This window comes from Pinus tabuliformis, chromosome 4_1, assembly GCF_031772625.1.
Source record: "Pinus tabuliformis cultivar Carrire ecotype Pingquan chromosome 4_1, CPIR1, whole genome shotgun sequence".
Lineage (NCBI taxonomy): Eukaryota > Viridiplantae > Streptophyta > Pinopsida > Pinales > Pinaceae > Pinus > Pinus tabuliformis.
The window spans coordinates 700,476,199-700,501,470 of NC_142303.1; positions in this window are offsets into that span (position 1 = coordinate 700,476,199).

Below are 25,272 nucleotides of genomic sequence, written 5' to 3' on the forward strand. Positions count from 1 at the left end.
TTTTTCTTACTACCTCAGTCAGCCACCAGTCATGGCGTTGATCACTTTGTTTGACTTTTGCGTGCATGAGACTTTGGGGTGGTCGCATCTTTACAAAAACGATCCAAAATTTAGCAGCACATATCAAACTCTCCTGGAAGGGAAGAAAGCTCCAAATTTTCACCTCCATGATGCACTGTTATGCCACTTGGGACACATTTTTGTTCCTTCAAGTGAGAATTCCAAGATGATTTCGAAGGTACACTAGATTCAGGTAGCTAGACATTTCAGTGTATAGAAAACAATGGTAGTAGTACAAAAGTATTTTTATTGGTTGAAAATTTGTGAGGATGTTGGGAAGTACATTATATACTAAACCACCTGTGTCATTTCTAAACCAACCATCAAGAATAAAGGCCTATATACTCCTCTACCTACTCCTAGTCTACCTCGAGAATCCATCAAAAATGATTACTTGTGGGTCCTTCCTTCTACCAAGCACAACAACGATTGTGTTTTCATGGTCGTCGATAGATTCTCTAAGATGCCCATCATGAAAACCGACAAGAATAGTATCACATCAAATGTCACTGCTAAGCTCTTCTTTGCACAAGTGTGGGGACACTTTATGATCCCACAATCCATTATCTCATATTAGGAGAACAAATTCCTAAGTGCATTTTTGTCAACTCTTTGGTCAATGTTGGGCACCAAACTTACTAAGTCCTTGACGGTCCACCCCAAAAATGATGGGCACCAAACTTACAACTTGAAGCATCCATGCACATGGTATGTTAGCCTCCCCTATGTCTAGCACAGCTACAACAGAGCTCTCCATAGCTCAATGGGCCATAACCACTCTCAAGTAGGATTGGGTTTTTAGCCATTATGTCCCACTAATATGGCCATACCATTTGCAGCTCCTCAGGCATATTCAAATCATATCCAGTTCAATGCTGATAGGGCTAACAACTTCATTGACAAAATTCAACACATCCGTCAACAAGTCCAAGATATATTAGAAATAACCAATGTTAGTATATGCAGTGCCATGATGAACATAAAGAGTTGCATAATTTCAAGGTGGGAGATAATGTTTGACTACATTTGCAGAAGGAGTGCCTCACTGTACCCAACTTCAATCTTTGGCAACTTTGATATGGGCCATACACCATCACCAAGGTTGTAGGGGACAATGGCTTTGAGCTCAACATCCCATCATTCCTTGGTATACAGCCAGTGCTCAATGTAGACCACCTTCAGCCATACTTTCCACCATTGTTGGACACATATGAAATTGCAGAACAACTCGCACAAACAAAACTAAATTAGAAATTCATGGAAGAAGCCACAACTAATCATCTCATGGTCACGCAGATCAATAACAGTCGCCGACATAGGATCCAACTATATCGAGTTGTCAAATCAGGCCAACTCCTTCACGAGGGAAAGTGGTTCACGAGGGACTAGGTTGAACATAAATTTTGTCACCTCATGGACACACTACATGCAATGGGGACCATTGCTTCCTAAGGAGAGAGGATTGATCTGGGAGAATTTCAGTGCCCACCTACCTATTCCACCTACATCTCCAAGTCAGTTTCATGAGTTTCCTTATTTATTTAAGCATTTACTATTTTTAACATTTTTTTGGATCTTAGAGTTTTGGATAATATTTGACCCCCTAAATGACATTTTTTAAGGTCGGCAGTAGGGCCGTGCTTAAAAATCCTATATTACCCAAGGATATCTTTCCAACAAGATATCATATGTGGTAAACAAAGATAAAGTGACCTAGTTACAACCCCACGAAGCTAGCTGCCTAACTAACCCCAACATGCCACTCAAACTCTTGGTGTTCCATCTCCTTGAGTTATAGTTATAGTTTTTTAGGGTTCCCCCTTGTTGTTCAATAATAAATATTCCATTGAGCCTTATTGTAACATAGTTTAGAGGCATGTAGTCGCCACAACTCTTCTTAGAGATAACCTACATTGCTCGCGCTAGTTTATTTCCATTATGTTTGTAAGCATATTTCAGTATTTTGATATTAAGGAAATGAAGTGTTATTTCTACTGCATCTCCATATTTATGGTTATATCTATAATTTTCTATGTTCATTCTTAAGTTTGGATCACATCCCTATATTGGATTTATAGATTTCGTAGCATCTATTTGAAATAAAAATTTCAACGAGCCATATGAAACAACAACCTTTAAACTCAGTGGAAAAATAGAACTTAATGATGATATGGATATGGGAGACCAATCAATGATAGATCCATTTTCAATGAAGAGAATTAGTTCAAATCGATTGGTAATTTAAACCAAAAAAAAATTGATTCATTAGAGCATGTATCTCCATGAACCCTAATTTTGGTAAAAGGTTGGTTGGTTTGGATGCTTTTGATTGAAGAAATATAAAGTATCTTAGTTCGTTACTAGAATTGGGACCTCAATCCCTACTATTGCATAAATTACATGTTGGGTTAGATGTTAAGTAAACTAGTGTGAACATTCGTAGTGTGAACATTCTTCTTGTACGATTTTGTTTCCTAATTTTGTGAATGATTGTGTTGTTTGACCATGTATTGAAAAAATGCTAATAGTTTAAGTAAATTTTATCTACAATTATCTTTCTTAGTGTGTAGATACTATGTTGTGGATGAACATGAGAAGGGTTAGAAGTGAGGAAAGGTCTACTGGAATTGATGGATATCAGAGGAGTATTCAACCTATGGCTGGATTTCATTTTTTTTGTATGTTTCTAGTACTTTGGGCACATTAATACGAAATGTAATTATTTAATTATGTTAAAAAGATATGTTCTAAGGAAACACCTATGATGTCTAAAGGCAATGCAAATGGAAACATACAAAACTACTAGCTAGAAATAAAATTTAGGGTTTAAAGAGAATTTGGATGGATTTGTGCATAAATTATGGTATATTTCTTTAGAACTCAAGTACTCGATACATAAAAGAACTTAACCTAGACATGATTAATGAAAATATGGAGAAAAAAGTAATTTCTAGTTAGACTCATTAGTTTGACTCTATAAATAAAATTTTCTCTTTGGAAAGTTTTGTTCTTAAGACATGGGGAAATGACATTAGGTCTATAAAACAAGAATCCCTATGTGACTTTTACCTAGTTTATCTAGTATAAAAAATTATAACTCATAAACCATGACACCTATAACTATAATAGTTGTAGGTTTAGGTATTGGAAATAGACCTAAAGGTCCCCTTGCAAATGATATTATGGACTACACTCCTTAATATGGAAAAGGTACTTCACACTCCAATCTTCTGGAACTAATTAAGTATAAGTAATTAATTAGAATGAGAGCCACACTCAATATCTAAAAATTCTTTTTTTGAGGAAATATTGTCTCGTAAAATATTATAATATCATATTCAATCTAGATCACTCATCCTTATATTACATAATTGATGGTAAAAGTTACGTTAGTATTTTTTCCCTAAAAGGAAGCCATGTTTTGATTAGGGAATTATATTACAGGTTATTGATACTGAACTTTAATTGAAATAAAGGATATTGTGTGCAAGAAAAGAAGAAGTTGTAGTCGATATGTTGTAGGTTGTAATAACTTTATTATTTTATAGAATAAAAAAAACAACTAATTATTTCTCGATAAACATAGCCCAAATTAAATGAACCACATATTCCTCTCTTTTATATTCTAAAACTCTATTTTTTACTTCTTCATTTATTTAATTTCATTTTCTCCTCATATTATTCATAATAATTTGCTTATATTGGAGATTGGTCTCTACGCAGTAACATATTTTTCGAAAACACTTTACCACAAAAGAGGCACTAGTTATGGCTTGTAGAAAAATGTTATACGTTTTGAGTAACAATTTATGAAGCCACCAAAAAAATATTAATTCAAGAGGATGTATAATTAATTCCTACTTCTAGTGAATCTTTAAATTCACGGGGCTTTCCCACTTAAGGCTACGAAAAAATAAAATCCAAAGGCTTGGAAGATCTATAAAATCTTAAATTAATTTAAGATTCCTTGGACAAAGACTATTACAATCCACGTAAATCGTGGTTTTAAACCATGCGTCCCTGTTTTAATTATTGAGCTTGAAAGGGAGAGTTTGTCCATGTTTTCAAGGTCTCTATGGCTGGATCCACATACTCATGTTCTTGGTGTAAGACAATTTCGAAATTCCTTCATTTTTATTAGGAATAACCATCTTAGACTTTATTAATATATTTTTTGTTATATACAGTTGGTAGCATCTACCTTTAATGGTATAAGTAATTATCTATTAGAGAAAGGATAGTAGAAAAGAATATACATTTGTAGATAATGATTTTTCTTCATTATAATATAAAACTGGTTACTGAAGCTGGCAAGGAGAGGAAAGTTCGAGCTAGAGAGAAAACCATTTTCCTTCCTTTTAGAAAATATTAAAAATTTACCTTTTTAGTAAACCATAAAATTTTCATTTTAAATCAAACATAAAGTATTAAAAATAGCATTGTGCAGCTAAATATTTATATGCTTTAAAATTATCTTGTATATCCACCTATTGTTAGCAGATAGAACATAAAACCATTGTACTTAAAAAAAAATCATGTTAGGCAGAACACAAGGCGATGAAATGTATTTAAAATACTAGCATATCCACCTATTGCTAGCCTATAGAACATAGAACCATTGTACTTAAAAAAAATCATGTTAGACAGAACACAAGGCGATGAAATGTATTTAAAATACTAGCGTGGATGAAGTACTAATTTCAATAAATGTTTACATGCTCTAAAATTATCTTGTATATCCACTTATTGCTAGCATATAGAACGTGGAGCCATTGTACTTTCAAAGGTTTCATTGATATCAGTTCTAATTCCAAAGATAACTCGAGACATGTTATTTTCATTCTGAGTTCTACCATGAATCATAGATGTGATGATGTTGATTCTTATATAACCGAAGGTCCATACAAAATTATTCGTGCTCGAAAGACACAAGCTCCATGCCCCTTCACCCAACACACATACCTTATAGAATAAATTATATATTAGACATTACAATTTTTAAAATTAAATTAAATTTTATAAATATAATTTTTCATATCCAGATTTAAATCATTGAATAAATAGCTTAAATCAGTTACTATCCAGATTTAAATCAATAAATAAATAGCTTAAATCAGTTACTTTAACTAGTGGAAAAAAACGTTTATTTATTTAAAATTGTATTATTGTTTAGTATAAAAACTATAAAAAGAAGTTAATGAGGCTACTAATTATTAATCAATTATATAGAATTATTTGTTAAGCAATGAGTGCTAATTATTAAAAATTATGAGAAATTAACACTACCTCTCATCATAGATGAATGACTTAATTAATAGAGTTGAATCCCAAAAATTAATATCTATTTTTTTTAATTATTTTTTTCCCTTTTATATAATTAATACTTAAATTATTATATTTATGTCATATTTCAATTATATATTTATACTTTTGTTATCAAAAACATATAACATATTTTTTATTTTTTTGTTATTAAATTATATATTTAAAAATGTATTATTATTTACTATAAAAAAATATCCAAAAATTAAGGAAGCCACTAGTTATCAATAAGTTATATAGGATTATTTGATTTTTAATAATTTTTGGTTCCCTTTAATATAATTATATGGTTAAGATATTAGGTTTTTTTGTCATATTTAAATGGTATATTATGCTATAATGTTTTATGAATTATTATTTATTTATATGTTATATACGGTAATTTAATTAATAAATAATATTAATATTTTTTTCCAAATTTTATAAATAAAATATATTAAATATATATTTTTTTAATTTATATAAAAGTTTACAAATTTATATTTTTAATAGACTTTAAGACATGATATTAATTAATTCAATATTAACCATAATTTTATTAGAACAAAGTTAGAGAGTATGGTCTACGATTTTGTTTGACAAAAAGAAATCTATTTGGCAAGTGGCATTAATGTTTCAACTAACAATAAAATTGATATATTGTTTTTTACTAATAACTAAAAATCATATTTTGATATAACAAAAATATTATAACAATCATTAAAACTTGTTTAAGAATTATCGATACTCTAATACCATAGAGAAACATAGAAACATTGTTGCATTAATGTATAACAAGAATATTATAACCATCATTAAAACTTCATTACAAATTATCAATACTCTAATACCATAAAGAAACAATGTGGCATTAGTGTGCAGCCGAGAATAAAGTTGTCCTATTCATTTTTTACTAAAGATTAAAAACCTTCGATAATGTAATTAAGATTAAGAATATTCTGCAATTACTAAACTTATAAAAAAATCATCAGTAACCTAACATAAAAAATAAATAGAGTTATTCTCAAGTTCACATAAATTATTTTTAAATTAATATCTAGTAGTCCATCCATTGGCATATTCTTTTTGATTAGAATTTTTTACAAAATAATATTTTTTGATGCAAAATGATTATAAAAAATTAAGTGAGAAATTGTTTATAAAATTCAATTAAAAAGAAATATTATATAATTATCACAACTATATTAATAAATGTGGTTGATATAAGAGAATACACATATATTTATTAATTAGATGCAGAATTACATTAATAAATACGGTAAAAAAATGTGGATAAATTAATGATAGATGCAAAGCTATATTAGTAAATATGATTGAAAAATGTAGTTAGACATCACATTAATATATAGTTAGAAAATATCAATAAAAATTAATAATATAGATCAAATATTAATTATATAGTCGTGTTACAAACAGAGAGAAAATAGATGATGAGGAATGGAATTGTCCGGTTAGATGTCACCATTTTAGAATAGAATGGATTAAAAATAACGCTAGCTCTTGAAATCATATTAAATTGGAAATGATGTGTTGGCTAAGGGAAAATAACAAATTTCTAATTTATAGAAGTTTGAATCTTATTGTTTCTTGCTATGAATATCAATGGTTCAATACCAATTTTTTATTTATTGTATTGCAAGGTGTGAAGGAGACAATACATACTGATATAAATATTGAGTTCATACGAAACACGTAAGATAATCGACAAAGGAGGACTTTCCAGGCTCATAAATGTAGCGCACTTTCTAGAATTTCATTGATTCGGTTCAACTGAAATCACACATTTTCAAATCACGTGAGGATGGTAGTCAGTTTGTAGTAACTAGTGATTTACGTGAAATAAATTGAAATCTATATTGGGAAATATAATTATTTTTCCCATTGAAATTTATCAGTAATATTTTCCTTTACAATTTATTATTATCGAAATGTCGCAACCACTGTAAACTTTTATGATGCAAATCAATCTGCTTTGGTGAAGTGACTTACCATTTAGTGAAAAACGAAAAATATACCATCAATTCAATATTATATATTTTAATTGCTAAAATCGTTTCGTTATAATATCTATTTTTCTGTTTTTCCTTGAAAGTAAATAATTTTTTTAGAAGTTGCAGTTTTAATTTAAATAACAATTAAAGAAATTCTTATGTATTTTTCTAATCCCGAAAAAATTAGAATGAAAAAATCATTCATTCTCATCTGCGACCTTTTTTTTTGTGTTAGGGCTTTACGACGTTTTTTTGCAAGTACAATTATTACTTTATAGTTTATTAATATTTCTTTGGTTTTATATGTATCTTATATTTTTTTCTTCATTTTTATTTTATTTTTTAAAATTTAATTTTACGATATATCTCTTTCATATAAAATTTTAAATAAATTTATTTAAAATTTTTGAACGGTATTCACCTCACTCTTTCCTTTGCTTGAGCCATCCATTTATCATTAAACAAAGAATATTTCTAATATATTCTCTCCTCATTAAATCTTGTCTATTTTTTTTTTTTCTAAAGCAGGAGTCATACCTTTTATTTCATTAAATCGAAAAACAAATTACATGAAATACAACAGTTTGCAAGGAACTGTGGGCCAAGGAAAAAACTATCCTCTTAAAGCCAAGGGCATCTGGTTAAAGGCTAAAAAACCGAGCCCTACAAACAAAACTACAATACCCTAAAAAAAAGACAAATCCAAGACCGTTCGATCTCCCCTTAGAGATCCAACGGACAAGGCTCAAATCGGGCTAGAAACAAGCAAACACTTTAGAATTAGAATCAGACCCGATGAGGAAATAGGGAGCAATCAAAAAGGATATCGGGTCCGAAAGGGGGATAACCCTCGAGCATGTAGAACGCGTGAAAACCATCGATTCCCACCATGAAGCGATACAAGCACGGAAGATAGTCCTCACCCAGACCTGCATACTTTTTCTTAACTGTCGAATCTCCTCTCCAGATCCAACGACAGAGAATGATATCACAGTACCTAGAAGCACGACGACTAACCATGCAGTAAACCACCTAGACCCACCATCATGCTCGCTTATTCCTGTTCGTAGATCCATCTTGCTTGATCCGATGGCTGAGGATCATATCGCATGAGCCTATAGCACTGATGATTACCACGCAATGAGGGTAGTATTCTTTCCCAACACTTGGCCACGTGTTGCTTGGTGAGTGGAATTGCTCCCAATTCCGAAATACCGCTTCCAACCTTAAGGGCCTGTGGTAAACCATATACCGCCCCGAGAGCGGTATTGCGTCCACATAAAGAAAAATGGGGGTTTTAAGGAAACCGAGAAAGCCAAGACTCTGGCCCCTTGCACCATCCCTTCTCCACCGGTGCATGAACCAATGTAAGATGAAAATTCGTTCGTCCAGCCGACCACTCGAGAAACATTGTCTGCCGAGCAGCTTCCACCTGAAACTTCAGTGTTTGTACATACCAGGGCTGAGGAGGACGACCATGACCTGCATCCCAAAAATGACCTCACTATAGAAAAAATAAAAATAAAAAATAAAATAAAATAAAATAAAATTCCATAATAAATCCAAATCATCTAGACCCCGCCTCTGTGGCTCTATTTTGAAACACCATCCTATCCTCATCTGCCTGGTCGTGACAATGTGCCTTTAATTTATTCTGAGGCAATTCTTTCCACCTCAGCGTGACCCTACTTTTTGTACAGAGCACCCCTTGATTGGCCAGAATGTCCGCCAATTTATTGGCCGTCCTTCGCACATGGTTAAAACTTATTGTATGAAGGCACAGGAGGTGAAGCTGAATCTGTTGAAAGACCTAGAGTAGTCTCTAGTGTTTTGAGACTTTTTCCGGCTCCGTGCCACAACTGATTCTCTTAACCAAGTTAATGATTAACTCTCAGAATCAGTTTCTACAATCACATTTTGGCGATTATCCTGCTCTAGGAATTCTAAACATTTATCAAGAGCCATTAATTCCACCATATTGTTAGTGGCTCTTGCTAAATGGTAATAGAAGATGAAAAGGATACTACCATTTTCATCCTTTAACACCCCTTCGAAGCCAGCAATACCCAGGTTTCCCTATGAAGCCCCATCAATGTTGTATTTCAAAAAACGCTAAGGGGGAGGATGCTAGTAATCTTGCTCAATATCCAGATTCATTACCTTCCTATCCAAACCCTATGGTATAAGCCCCTGCATACCTAATTGAAGAAGTATCTACATTTCATCTTCTGAAGGTGGATTCCTAGGGGAAGATCGCATTGTAGTACCTACCATATCCTTAAAATATCTTAAGATCTACTTGAAAAGGCACTGGGAGGAAATATTTTTGTTTTTGAAGATTCTGTTGTTCCTTTCTTTCTAGACATTCCATATTATGAAGTTTGGCATTAGAGCCCAAGCTGAGGCAAGAAATTCATAATCAGAGAAGTTCCATCTACAGTTGTTTAGAGTATTGATAATGCTTCCTTTGTCCCTGTCTGTCTGTTGGAAAATAGTGGCAAAAGTATCCCACAACCTGGAGGTGAAAATGAAATTATTGAGAAGGTGCTTCATTGTTTCCTCTTGGGTTTTACAGAGTTGACATCTAGAAGGCCCCAGAATACCGCTCTTCCAAATGTTATCCCAAGTCAGAATTTTCTTATGATGTACTAGCCACATGAAGAGTTTAATCTTCATCCAACCTTGATGCCTTCATAGGTTCTGCCAAATCCTGTCTGGTACATCGGAATCCAGCTCAAGGAGTATGTGTTTTGCCTCCTTAAGATTGAAGTTACCTTCATTATTGTTGCCCCATCTAAGTTGGTCATGCCCCTCTGTGACTAAAATCTTCCTTTGTTCCAACATTGTCATAAGTACCTCTTCTTTTTCTTTCAAGGGACTATCATCCCTGTAATCTATATTCCTCCAGGTTCTCCATTTTCCCGCAATATTCGTTTGATCCCAAAAATATTTTACCTTGGATAACCCTTTGGTATTTGTCTCTTTCTTGAGGTCCAAAAGGTTCTCTCTTAACAGTGTAGGTTTTTGTTGCCATTTATGCTCCCAAAATAAAGCTAGATCTCCCTCTCTGATTTCCTAAAAGCTATGTTTTTGTATTAGGCCTCTGTTCTCCCAAGCCTTATTCTAGATGTGTGAGCCCTTGATGATGCCATACATCCTTATGTGATCATTATTTGGCCAAGTGCTGGCATATTTTTCCTTCTAGATACTAGCTCACTGAGCTTTTGGGTCTTTTACCTAACGCCACCATAATTTTTCCCCTAAAACTTTGCTTAGTACTTTTGGATCATCGAATCCAAGAATTCCATGGTTTTTAGGTTTGCAAATCTTTTTTGAGGCTACCAAGGCCCATTTCTTTCATTCCTCTCCCATACCCCAAAGAAAGTCTATTTGAATTGTTCTAAATTGTTGCAAAACTCCTTTTGGAGTTGGAAGGGATGATAGCATGAAGATAAGGATTGATTGAAAAACAACTTTTGTAAGCACTAACTGACCAGCCAAGTTCAAAGATCTAATAGTCCATTTCATGATTTTATCCTGCATCTTATTAATCATTGGCTCCTAAATGCTCTTTTGCAAAGGTTTAGTAGTTAGAGGAACTCCCAAATATTTGGAAGGAAGGACATCCCTTTAGAAGCCCAAAATTCTGGAGATATTCCTCTAAATAACAATATTGGTATTGAAGAAAAAAATCTTAGATTTGGAGAGATTGAATTCCATACCTGTTTCCATGGAAAAATCACACAGGATTTGTTTATATGCTAATGCTTCTCTAACTGTGGGGATTCCTTGTAGCATAATCATGATCAAATTTTTGATGGTTCAAAGCCTGTCCAGTCTCAGAAAGTTGGAGACCCTTGATCTTATCGACTTCTTTCGCATGCTTGATAGACCAACCAAGTCCTTCAATCATGAGGATGAAGAGAAAGAGAGATAGTGGATCTCCTTGCCTGAGGCCTCTTGAAGGAATGAAAGTCTCGGAGGGAGAACCATTAACCAGAATTGAAAAGCTAGAATAAGTTACCAAGGCCATGACCCATCTTACCCAGTTATGATCAAATCCTAAAGTGATAAGGACCTTCCTGATGTATGTCCAATTCAACTTATCGTAGGCTTTGGCTAGGTCCAATTGCATGATCATTCCAGCGTTCCTATTGCTTGTCAATGAGTGCACCACCTCATGTGCTTGAATGATGTTATTTAGAATTTGTCTGCCCTCCACATAACCAGATTGCTCCACTAAAATTAGAGAAGGAAGAAGAGGTTTGAGTCTATTGGAGACAACCTTGGATATTATCTTGTATAACACATTGCACAAAGCTATGGGTATAAACCTATCTGGAGTCTGAGCATTGTCCTATTTGGGGATCAGGGAGTGAAGGAAGTATTGAGCACATTCAAAATAGTTTTATTCATCTTGGAATCTTCCACTACATTTAGAATATCCTGTTTAACAATATTGCAGCAAGCTTTAAAGAAATCCACATTGAAACCACCAGGGCCTAGAGTTTTACCATTCTACATTTCTTTGATGACATCACTAACCTCCTCTTCAATCACTGGCTTATTAAGGTTGAAATTATCCTCTCTAGATACTCTCCTAGGTATATGCCTTGTTAAGTCCTTGATAAAATGCTCTCTGTCTGAAATGGTTTCCTTTGCTATACCTCGAAATTTCCGAACTAATATAGCTTCTATTTCTTCATGGGAATTAAGAAGATGACCTCCCTCGTCCTTGATCAAAGAGATCCTATTATGAGATCTATTTGCCATGGTGGATGCATGGAAAAATCAAGTGTTTCTCTCTCCTTATTTTAGCCATTGAACTCTAGATTTTTGTCTCCAAAATATTTCCTTTTGTCTACATAAATTCTCCAATTCTCGATGATATTTGGTGACTTGATCATTTTTGACTTTATCAAATCCATCCGTGATAAGGGCTTGGTTGAGTTTCTACATTTTATCTTCAACGGATTTTTTTGCTTCAAAACTATTTCCAAATTCATTCATGTTCAAATCTTTATGTTTGAGATTGATGTTGTTCAAATATTTCCAATTTGCAATGTTGCTGATGAAATCTGGGTGGGTTATCCAGATATTCTCAAATCTAAAAGGTCTGTTCCTGGGGGTACCAATGCCCTAAACCTCAAGTTGAGGAGGCCAATGGTCTGAGCCTCCAAAAGGTAGAATTCTCGCTATCATTTCCTTGTTGGTGAGCATAAGGTCCTCTGAGATTATGAATCTGTCTAACTTTGAGGATACTTGAGATTCTCCTCCTCTTTTATTGTTCCAAGTAAAGAGACCATTACTCATATCAGTGCCAACTAGCTTCATATTCTCTATAAATGTTTGAAATGCTGAAGAGTCTTTGCTTAAAGTTTTGGTTCCCCCATTTTTCTCTGAAAGTGATTTGATCATATTGAAGTCCCCACCCATGATCCATGGTACTCCTACATGTATGTCTTTGAGATCCACAAGAGAATCTAGAAACCTGAGTTTATCATCCATTCTTTGAGGACCACAAACGTTCGTGACCAGATAAGTCTCCCTATCTCTCACAAGCTAAATAACCATTGATAAATAATTCTTAGATGCCTCAGAATCTATTATTCCAATCTTTTGGGGTTTCCAAAGAGTGAGTATGCCTCTTGTTGTATTCTCTGCTTTGACTTCTAGAAACTCAAATCGATTGAGCCATTTGCTGTGAATTTCTTTTACTTTTTGAATGGAACATTTAATTTCCTGGATAAAGATCATGTCTGGAGCTTCTTATTTCATTCTATTACTAAGAATTCTTTGTTTTATTTTACTACCTAGACCTCTGATATTCCAAGATGAAAACTTCATTATTAAATATTTGTAAAGGAGTCGTTGGTTAGGTCTTTGATCTTACCTGAATCTATCATTAGCTTTCCACATTCCATCAATAGCTCGTTCTACTTTTTTCGGCCTCTTTTCTTTCCTAGGTTTCTGGGTGCTAATCCTGGTGTGGTTTTCATAGTTTCCACACCTTTGTTGCCCTTATTTTCATTGCTTATTTGCCTTTCCTACCCTTTAGCCTACGTTTTCCATAGGAACAACTGTTGTACTCTATTGAACTCTTCTTGAGGTAGTGGGTCTACCCCTCCCATGGTTCCCTGTTTCAAGAACCATTCTAGATCTAGGTGTTCCCTATCAAGAATCTCCTGTAATTCGTGGTCCTCCATCTCCATCTCACTCTGGGTCATTTCCTAGTCCATCTCCAGTTCTACATCACTCATCATGGTCTCTTTTTGTTTATTAATATCCTTTGTTTGTTCATTGTTTTCTTCTTTCTCCATCTCCACTGGACTTCCTTCCATTACTTGATCTACTTTTTTTTATCTCTTCTTCTTCTTCGAGTACTTAGTACCTATTCAGACTAGCCTGTTTCCCTTCTGTTTGATGTTGCTTTAGCTCCCTTTTGCCCCCTTTTCCTCTCTGTCCCACTTTGTGAAAACGTTCAGTATCTTTCATTGTGGTAGCGTTACTCTTGTTCTCTATTTTACTAAGAGGGTAGTCCTTGAATAGGTGCCCATGCTCATGGCACCTGTGACATCTAAATGGAATATGTTCATAATCTACTGGTTGCACCCATTCATCATCAAAAACTTCCAAGATGACCTCATCCAGTAGAGCTCCAGAGAGATCCATCTCCACACATATACATGCAAAGGAAGTGTATTTTCCCCTTCTAGTGGCCTCAGAAGCTTTGAAAAAATTCCTTAATTTATTTCCTATGGCAGATAACGATTCTGTTTGCTAGTAATCAAGAGGTAGGAAGTAGAGTCTTACACAGACTGGGACCGAAGTGAAAGTCTCTCACTCCGAGATAAAGTTCATCATCCATGGCTGCATGTAGAGGCCTGCTGCTGCATAGAAGTAGGGCCCTCACTCAAACACCCTGACTTTATCCTCAATATTTGTAAAGACCACAGTGAAGAATCCCTTTGACCCAAGATGTAGTGTCTATTCTTCTTTTTGGTTTCCAGTGGTATTTAATCCATGTCTGTAATGCCTTTTCAGTGGTCCATAATCCCATGAATTTACAAATGATAGCATATGTCCACATGTGATCCCTATGCACCTGTAGAGCAGAATCATTTAGAACTACTCTAGGTGTGACCTTAGATTTGGGTTTACATGGTCGCTTTTGTGCTTTCTTTTTGCGCCCCGTTCCTTGTATTCTTCCTCATTTTCTTTTTTGCTAGTATTCTCCCTTGTTTTGGTGCAATCTTGCTCCTCTTCCATGTTCCTTATCCCTTCTCCTCAAGGACCTATGACATTTTCTACTGGTTTCTTACCTCGGCTGGGCACGACCTACTTGTAGGAGGGAGTAGAGCTCCCTCCTTTGAGCCCTTCCATGGAGTTCCACACCTGCAGAAGCATAAAAACCCTAACTGTTCATCCGCGCCAGCTTGAGAGTTTTTAAAAAATCAATCTCACGTTCAATATTCCATTTTCAGTTCTTTTTTTAGTTGGACTTTATGAGTTTATTTGTTTTATTTGTGGGTGGAAGAGTTTAATTCAGTGAACTAAGAGTGCATAGGTTTTAATAATTAATATTATTTCTTTTCGTGGTTGTAGTTCTGAAGTTATTATTTCTCTCGCACTATTCAACTCTAGGAAAAAGGAAATTTACATACAGTTTAACTTCCAAAAATAACTTTATTAAATATTTTATAATTTAGAGTATATATATAAATATTATTATATTTAATTAAAAAAATTATATATCCTAATTTAATTGTTATATCAATCTCACGTTCAATATTCCATTTTCAGTTCTATTTTTAGTTGGACTTTATGAGTTTATTTGTTTTATTTGTGGGTGGAAGAGTTTAATTCACTGAACTAAGAGTGCATAGGTTTTAATAATTAATATTATTTCTTTTCGTGGTTGTAGTTCTGAAGTTATTAATTCTCTCGCACTATTCAACTCTAGGAAAAAGGAAATTTACATACAGTTTAACTTTCAAAAATAACTTTATTAAATATTTTATAATTTAGAGTATATATATAAATATTATCAGCCCCAAGGGTTAGCTCAATCGGTCAAGCCGGGGCCTCGCCTATGGGAGGTCACAGGGTCGAAACCCGAAAGCCCTTGGGGTTAGGTCTGTGATGGCCGAGGGGTGTGACCCCCTTCGAGTGGGGTCCACTCTAGAGACTTGGTCGAGGGGTGTGACCCCCTTCGAGTGGGGTCCACTCTAGAGACTTTCGATCCTGGACGTAGCGGACCACTGACCATTGTATCCGTGAACAAGCAGTGAAAAAAAAAATAAAATATATATATATATATATATTATTATATTTAAATAAAAAAATTTATATATCCTAATTTAATTGTTATATATATATATATATATATATATATATATATATATATATATAATTATAATATTATATAATATAAATCTTTTAAATATATTCTTGCAGAATTTATTCTTAGGAAATATATGTGCATGTAAAATTTTAAAAAGTTTAACTTCTAAATTTTACATATACTAAACATAAAATTGACTAATTAAATTAGTTTGGTCTCAGTGGACGTTAACCATCATAATCATCAGCTTGACTAAAACATACTAATTCAAAATTTAATAAATATATATAAATATTTATTTATTTATTAATTTAATGTAAACTATATTATTAATATTTGTTTATTTTTATATATCAACACTATATTTAGCGAAGTCTAAAATTTTTAGTCATTAACTAAAAAATATTAAAGTTCAAAGAGTTTGAATTATTATTTTAATCTCTTTATATTTATATTTATATATATATATATATATATATATATATATATATATATTATTTATTTTGATATTTTTATTTATTTTGTTCAAAATTTGCGATATATTTTTCAGATTTATGAATTAAATAATTTACAAAACCATCGTATTTTATTTTTTATTAAAACAATATATTAAAGAATAAAACTATTTTATTAATATACATTAAAAAAATGATTTTATTAAATTTTATTATTAATATTTATTAAATTATTTTTTCCATTAAACACAATCCTCCGCAAAAAGAACTTACAACGTCAACGTTCATTCTATACCGTAAAAAAAAGGGAGAGTAAAAAACAAATTTCATTCTATACATTTCATAATCTTTGAATGCTTTGGATTCTAAACACAATGAAATATTTCCATTAACAAATAGTCAAAGGAATAGGATGACATAGAAATTGTATATGTTCTTTTATCTTTGTCATTGCAATTTAATGATACAATTTATTGTTGGATTCTAAATTTTAGTTGTTTACTAGATTGAAGATTGTTTCAGTGCCTTAAAAAATTTCTAATAGCTTGATTTTTCGTTATCGGGGAGTTGAAATTTATGATTCTAAAAAATAGTTATTATATTTTAGGAAAATTTTACCAAAAGAATATCTCGACAATGAAAGAAATTATTTAACATTTATTTCCATTAATAAATAATCAATGATATATGAAATATTTTTAGCATTTTTTTAGTTCAATTATGAGGAAATTATTGTGGATATTTTTGAAAAATATTATATATATATATATATATATATATATATAGTTAGGTAATGTGATTTTTGAGATGACTAGCACATTTAACTTATGGTTTGAATAGCCACTTTAAAAATTATCGAAGGATTGCTCCTAGCTTGGGCCATACCAACCCTTATCATCCTTTAATATTTTCCCACAAAGTTTCGAAAAGTGACTTTTTTGCCATAAAGTTCCTTAACATACTATATTCTTCATGTCATGGGATCTTATTTATATTATTAATTTATATTCTTGTATTTTTATTAATTTTTTAATCCAAAATGAGAAATTTCATATTTATATTGAAGTTTGTGCCTAAGAGAAAATACTTTAGGTATTTCATATCAATATCAACAATATTTCTTTTAGTTCCCTCTTTTATAAGATTAATATCTCTTTGATGAGGCACAAAATTTCAATCATCAAAAAAGGGGATATTGTAGGTGAGTAGCTTACAAAATTTCCCTACCAAAAATTATATAACATTCACCTCATACTCTATAATATAATCTTTTAAATCAGTGAACTTGTCCCAGTATTTGTGAAGGTTCATTTAAATCGAGATATTTATGCTATTTACCACAGTCTTGAGCTCTTTTATCTTTCCTAAGTGGATTCACTTTGTCTTCATTTTTATTTACTTTTCTCTCACTCATTTAAAATTATCCATAACATAAGAAGTAGATGTTAAAAGCTCATGTGGCTACAATATTAACTTAGAGATAATGATTCAAGCCTGTGTAAGCTGAGGAATGACTCCTTTATAGTTGCATCACATAGATTCCTCATTATTGAAATGGACAACTGTTTGAATTTCAACTTCAAAGTTTATTATGAAGTCATTCAAAGGACATAGTAAGGTATAAAAAATAGTTATTTTATTTCAGTACACCTCACAAAAAAAAAATGGATATTCTTACTTACTGCAAGAAATATTTCCTTGTAGTGATAAGGAATTCCATCAAAATAAGGACGACAATAAAGGAAAATGAATTATGATATTAAAAACTCTAACAGAGGGATGAATATTAACCATATTTTGAAGATTGATATGAGAAATTCTGATGGCAAGGATCCAGTAACATAGATACTACAAATGGAGTAATTCTTTGATCTACACGATCTTCAACACGCACAAAATGTACACATTGCATCTTTATCATTTGAACCTAATTAATTTGCATGGTATCAATAGTTTTTTTCCTCATAAAGTGCTAACAACTTGGACAATTTTTATGGAAGAATTGATAACACATTAAGAGGATAGAAACATCAATGCCTTATTTAGTCAATTGATCAGTCTCAAACAAAGGGGTTCAATGGCGGAGCACATGAAGGATTTCCAAAGATTGAATATCAAAGTGCTTCATATTGGAGAGGAACATATGATTGATGTCTTCATAGGGATTTTAATGGATAACATCGAGCATGAGGTTCACCTTTGGGAACCTAGTTCATTAGAAACTGCATTTACGATGGAAAGAAAAATTGAAAGAAAAATCATGGCTACGATGTTTGTCACTCACAACAATAAAAGTGGAAGTGTTATAGCTCCTAGTTTGCCACAACCTAAAAGGTTGACACCACAACAAGGCATATTAAATCCTATGAAATTGTTATAGGCCAATTAGAAAATGGGAAATTAATTTTTCAAAAATTATAAAATTATTTTAATAATCTAAGGAAAAACATAAATCACATAAAATTTGAAAATTTTAGTTATGCATGAAATCAATTTTTAAACTAATAAGGTCTCTTAGGAAAATAATGAATAGTAAGGGGACTTTGAGCATGAGGTGTTATCTATAATTCTTGGTGGAGGTAAGGAAGGAAATATGAGTTATCAATTTATGTTCCTATGTTGTACAATTTATTATAACTCTTTAGAAAAAATAAAGGAAAAAGAAAAAGAGTAAATTTGTATGAGTTGGAAGAAGCCATGATGACCCCTTTTGACTATTAAACTAGGGACAATAAATATAAATCTAGGTCACCTTTTTTAGGGACTAATGACCCCAATTGTGTAGATTGATAAACCTATAATTCTTGTTCAAATGAGGATACTTCTTTATCACACTAATTTTATGAACTAATACCCACACTACATGAAGTTTGTAGTGATTTTAATTTCCTTTGCAAATATGATACTAGTCAATAGGAGAGTTTTACTATTTTTCATTTGGTTGGAGATATGTTATGTTTGATTCTTTTGAGTAACATCTTGATCCATGTGGATATTGGTGGCCACCCACCTATTACACCTAGACGTCCAAGTCAATTTCATCTGTTTCCTTGTTTATTTCAACATTTACTATTTTTAACATTTTTCTGGGCCTTGAACTTCCAGAGCATTTTTTACACCCACCCCCCCACCCCCCCAACCCCCCCCAAATGACTTTTTCTTAACATCCACAATAGGTGTGTGCCACATATACTATAGTACTTATAGAGACCTTTCCAACAAGGTATCATACACACCAAATCGAGATAATATGACCAAGTTATGACTCCAGAAATTTGTTTGCCTAACTAGCCCCAACCGGGCCCACAAACTCTTGGTGTTCCATCTCCTCGGGTTATGTTTTTGGTTGTTTATGGTTTTCACATATTGTTCAATAATAAATAGGCCCTTGAGCATCAATTTAGCACATTTAAAAGGCACATAGCTTCCACATCTCTTCTCATAGATAAGCTGCCATCACCCGAACTAGTTTATTTCCATTCTATTTGTAAGCATATTTCAGTGTTTTGATATTAATGAAATGAAGTGTTATTTCTAGTACATATTTCTATTTACAGGTATACTAGTAATTTGGCATGTTCCTGCTTAAGATGGGATGAGTGGCATCAACTCGGTCTTATATTTCTCTATTTTTCTTTGCATGTCCCTAACGATGTCAAGCTATGAGGAGTTAAGGATCGAGCTAGTTGAACCTTTGCAAGACCAGCCTTGCAAACCTTGATGACCTCCCATGGCGAAAGAAAAGAAAGACCAAGGGGTAGGAGATACTTTAAAAATATTTTTCAAGGAATCCCTCAAGTGATAAAGGAATGCGATTATGGATAAAATTTCCTAGATCCTTTGATAGCTACACACAAGAAACTCATATTCATCCACCAACCACTCTGAAGCTGCCACACCTTTCAAGGTACAATTTAATTTTAATACTCCCATATTTGAGGGCCAGATAGATGGAGACACTATAGGTAAATGGTTGAATTTGCTAGAAGGATATTTTTTAGTTTATTACTTTTCCAATTGGAAAAATATTAATTTTTCACTTCTGAGAGCCACCTTATATGCCAAGGACTGGTTTGAAATATTTTGGGAGTAAAAGCATGAGACAAAATCCTCATTGTTTTCAGCTGCACCCACTTGCGATTCATTCCAAGATGCCATCAAGGAACAATATTAACCTGTTGGGACATTTATATAAATACATAAATATGACCACGGTAGCACAAGGAAGGGACCAAGATGTGCTAGAGTTCACAAATTTTTTCCATACCCTATGCACAAAGTTGGATATTAAGGATGATGAGCGGTATTTGGTACTCAAGTGCACTATAGTTTTCTACAAAAGTATATCTAGGACGCGATGGAGTTCATGGAAATCTCCTCGCTCGACGTGACATACTGATACACCATCAATATTGAGAAGAAGTTTAAAGAGTAGAAGCAATATTTTGGATCTCTGAATCTGAAGCAAGGAAAACATGACCCAAAACCACAGAGCAAAATCCAAAGGCAAGGCAGGGCAACCAAAGAAAACCTACCAAAGCCACAAGTAAAGAACAACACCACAAAGACAAAGAAGGACATAGGAAAATGGTGTGAGTGCCATAAGAGCTCCACTCACAACACAAGTGAGGGTTGGGCCAAGAAGTCATGAGTGGTCGATCTAAAGGCTTTCGAATCAAATTCATGTTTTGACTCTCAGTCAGAAACTAATAAGGGGAGGGAAAAAGTGAAATAGATCATTGACACATAGACTAGTGCCATCGTGGCCACCACCAAGATGTAGAAGAATGAGCCTAAAGATCCAGAGGAGGGGGGATACCTCTTCCACTCACAGATGTTGGAGAAGGGTTCTCCACTAGACTTCATTTTCAATAACGAGAGACAAAATAACCTCAGTTCAACAGAGGTCATGAAGTTGATGGGCCTACCGATGATAGCACATTTGAAACTATACACCATAAGGTGGCTTCACCAAGAATTAGATCTCCCCATTTACCATTTGTTTTGCCTTCCCTACAACATCAAGCACTTCACAGATGAGTTACTATGCCATGTTGCTCATCTTGAAGTTTGTGATATTTTATTAGGCTAACCATAGTTGTGGTAGCAACATCTTGTATATCAGTCTAGACCTCGCTCTATGATTATTACTTTAGGTAATAAGTTGTACAAGATAGTAGAGGTAACGTTGCCTACTGGCATATCTTCCTTCACTACAAAGAAATGCAGTAAGATCATTTCCCAGACCAGGAAATGTGTTTTCTTTATGATTCATCCTCAGGGAAAAATAAGGTTATGGCCATGATTTGCAGACATGTCTCGTCTACACAGTACTAGAAGATCGACAAGGTCATGCAGGAGTACAAGCACATTTTTTCCACACCTAGAGGTGTGCCTCTACACTTCCAGGTCAAACACTCCATTTATATGACCGGAGGGACACTCCTACCCAATGGACCGATCTATTGATGATCTATTCTATTGAATGATGAGATCAAGAGGCAGATTCAATAGTTGTTGTAGAAAGGGAACATAATTATAAGTTCATCACCCTGTGGCAGCTCGATTTCATTGATATAGAAGAAGGATGAGACATGGAGACTCTGTATTGACTATCGGGTGCTGAACAAGGTCACCGTTTAGAATAGGTACCCAAACCCATGGATTGACGATCTTCTCGACTAGGTCAAGGGGGACAAATGTTTCAAAATATTGACTTGAAGTATGGTTATCACCAGCTACCTATTGAACCCTTCGATGTGCGTAAGACTACCTTCAAATCCAAGGAGGGCCTTTTTGAATGGTTGGTCATGCCTTTTGGGTTGTCGAATTCCCCCACAACCTTCATGAGATTGATTGATGACATGTCGCGGCCCTTCACCAATGAATATGTGGTGGTATATTTAGGTAACATCTTGATCTTCATCTAGAATTATGAAGAGAACCTCCAACATATTCGATAGGTCCTTCGAACCTCGTGACAATAGAATTTGTGTACCAATTTCGAGAAATGCATTTTTCACATGACCAAGGTTGAATATCTCGGGTACATAAATTATGACTAGGGTGTGCATGTGGACCTAGCCAAGATACAATTCATTTGGGATTTTCGAGCCCCAACCACTCTAACAGAACTCCACATATTTCTGGTTCTTGCCAATTTATATGGCAAGTTCACATTGGGGTCCTCTCATATCACTTTGCGTTTAAGTCAAGTCACCAACAGTGGAGCAAAAGATTTTTCTTTTTCGTTTGAAAACCAAAAAAAGGAATTTTCCGAGTTGAAGCATCGCCTCTGCTCTGTACCAGTACTCATATTATCAAACCTGCAACAACCATTTGAGATTGAGACACATGCCTCCGACTATGCTATTGGTGTAATTATTACTCAGCAAAGGAATGAAATGGCTTACCATAGTGAGACACTTTCAAACACAGTCCAAAAGTATCCTACTTATGACAAAGAAATGTATTCCATTGTGTAGGTTTGTCATCAATTGAAGCATTACATTCTAGGGAATGAAACAATCAACCACACACACCCACAACCCCTGCAATTCATACAGACACAAGGGAAGTTGCATAACGATGACCATCATAAATGGTCCACATAATTACAAGAGTTCCATTTGAAAATTGAGCACAAGAAGGGAAACAAAAATATTTTTCTTACTACCTCAGTCGACCACCACTCATTGTGTTCATCATTGTGTTTGACTTCTTTGGGCATGAGACTTCGGGGTGGTTGCATATTTACAAAAAAGATCCAAAATTCAGTAGCACATATTAGACACTCCTGGAAGGGAAGAAAGCTCCAAATTTTCTCCTCAATGATGCACTATTATGCCACTTGGGACACATTTTTGTTCCTTCAAGTGAGCATTCCAAGATGATTTCGAAGGTGCACTAGAATCAGGTAGCTAGACATTTCAGTGTAGAAAAAATAGTGGTAGTAGTACGGAAGTATTTTTATTGGTTGAAACTTTGTGAGGATATTGGGAAGTACATTATATACTAAACCACCTATGTCATTTCTAAACCAACCATCAAGACTAAAGGCCTATATACTCCTCTACCTACTCCTAGTCTACCTTTGGAATCCATCACAATGGATTACTTTTGGGTCCTTCCTTCTACCAAGCACGACAATGATTGTGTTTTCGTGGTCGTTGACATATTATCTAAGATGACCATCATGACAACCAACAAGAAGAGTATCACATCAAATTCCACTGCTAAGCTCTTCTTTGCGCAAGTGTGGGGACACTTTATGATCCCACAATCCATTATCTCATATCAGGACAACAAATTCCTAAGTGCACTTTTGTCAACTCTTTGGTCAATGCTGGGCACCAAACTTACTAAGTCCTTGATAGTCCACCCCAAAAATGATGGGCACGAAACTTACAACTTCAAGCATCCATGCACATGGGATGTTAGCCTCCCCTATGTCTAACACAGCTACAACAGAGCTCTCCATAGTTCAATGGGCCATAACTGCTCTCAAGTAGGAGTGGGTTTTTAGCCATTATGTCCCACTGATATGGCCATACCATTTGCAGCTCCTCAGGCATATTCAAATCATATCCAGTTCGATGCTAACAGGGCTAACAACTTCATTGAGAAAATTCAACACATCCATCATCAAGTCCAAGATATATTAGAAATAACCAATGTTACTATAAGCAGTGCCATGATGAGCATCAAGTGTCGCATAAGTTCAAGGTGGGAGACAATGTTTGACTACATTTGCAGAAGGATTGCCTCACTGAACCCAACTTCAAGCTTTGGAAACTTCGATATGGGCCATACACCATCACCAAGGTTGTAGGGACAATGGCTTTGAGCTCAACATCCCATCATTCCTTGGTATACACCCAGTGCTCAATGTAGACTACCTTTAGCCATACTTTGCACCATTGTTGGACAGATATGAAATAGCAGAACAACTCACACAAACAAAACTAAATTGGGAATTCATGGAAGAAGCCACAACTAATCATCTCATGAACACGTAAATCAATAACAATTGCTGACATAGGATCCAACTATATCGAGTTGTCAAATTAGGCCAACTCCTTCACGAGAGAAAGAGGTAAACTAGGGACGAGGTTGAACATAAATTTTGTCACCTAATGGACACACTACATGCAATGGGGACCATTGTTTCCTAAGGAGAGAGGATTGATCAGGGAAAATTTTGGTGGCCACATGCCTATTCCACCTACATCTCCAAGACAGTTTCATGTGTTTCCTTATTTATTTTAACATTTAGTATTTTTTTGGATCCTAGACTTCTAGAGAATATTTGACCCCCTAAATGACTTTTTCTAAGGTCCGCAGCAGGGCCGTGCTGAAAAATCCTATATTACTTAGGGAGACCTTTCCAACAAGATATCGTATGTGGTAAACAAATATATTGTGACCTAGTTACAACCCCATGAAGCTGGCTGCCCAACTAACCCCAATGGAGCCCTCAAACTCTTGGTGTTCCATCTCTTTGAGTTAGGATTTTAGTTTTTTAGGGTTTCCCCTTGTTGTTCAATAATAAATATTCCATTGAGCCTTATTGTAACATAGATCAGATGCATGTAGCCCCCACATCTCGTCTTAGAGAGAAGCTACAATTGCTCGTGTTAGTTTATTTCCATTATGTTTGTAAGCATATTTCAGTATTTTGATATTAAGGAAATAAAGTGTTATTTCTGCTGCATCTCCATATTTGTGGTTATATCTGTAATTGTCTATGTTCATTCTTAAGTTTGGATCACATCCCTTTAATGGATTTATAGATTTTGCAACATCTATTTGAAATAAAAATTTCAACAAGCCATATGAAACAACAATATTTAAACTCAGTGGAAAAATAAAACTTAATGATGATATGGATATGGGAGACCAATCAATGATTGATCCCTTTTCAATGAAGAGAATTAGTTCAAATCAATTGGTAATTTAAACCAAAAAAAAAAAAATTTGATGCATTGGAGCATGTATCTCCATGAACCCTAATTTTGGTAAAAGGTTGGTTGGTTTGGGTGCTTCTGGTTGAAGAAATATAAAGTATCTTACTTTAGTACTACAGTTGGGACCTCAATCC